The 436-nt window shown below is 66.5% G+C and overlaps 1 protein-coding gene across 1 annotated transcript in view; it reads right to left on the bottom strand.

Moving 5' to 3' along the window:
- The window catches only part of SEMA3G (sema domain, immunoglobulin domain (Ig), short basic domain, secreted, (semaphorin) 3G), a gene marked incomplete at both ends in the record, with an annotated part of 6,609 nt that overhangs the window by 4,152 nt on the left and 2,021 nt on the right, over positions 1-436 (bottom strand).

The following is a 436-nucleotide window of genomic DNA, read 5'->3' as shown; positions in this document are numbered from 1 at the left end:
GGGGCCCGGGGCTGTGCCGGGGCTCTCTCTCTGTGCCCCCCTGCCAGGCCTGCGAGATGGCAGCTTGCACCCCCCACCTGGGCTTACACAGACTTGATCTGGGTGGGCCCCAGCCCCCTGCAAGAGGACGGGGCTTTTGCTGGTCCTCCTGCCACCAAGAGCATCCTCAGGAGCCACACGTGACCCAGCCGGCACATCGGTGGGCACCCACACGCCCCCCCCATCACACAGCCCACCCCAGCCAGGGGAGCAGTGTCCCCACCCAGCAAGCTCCCAGCAGCAGCTCCCACACCCAGCCCCAAGCCCCTGGGGACCCTCCCAGGACACAACCAGATGCAGGGACATCCTTCCCCCTCGTCTTTCTGCTTGCACCGGGGGTGAAACAAAAGGAGGAAACGTGGAAGACGGAGGCAGATACCCATGGGGATCCTCGGCT

This window comes from Pterocles gutturalis, unplaced genomic scaffold (assembly GCF_000699245.1).
Source record: "Pterocles gutturalis isolate BGI_N339 unplaced genomic scaffold, ASM69924v1 scaffold1027, whole genome shotgun sequence".
In the NCBI taxonomy this organism is placed as follows: Eukaryota; Metazoa; Chordata; class Aves; order Pterocliformes; family Pteroclidae; genus Pterocles; species Pterocles gutturalis.
The sequence above is the reverse complement of the archived record's forward strand: the minus strand, read 5'-3'. Positions and strand labels throughout refer to the sequence as shown.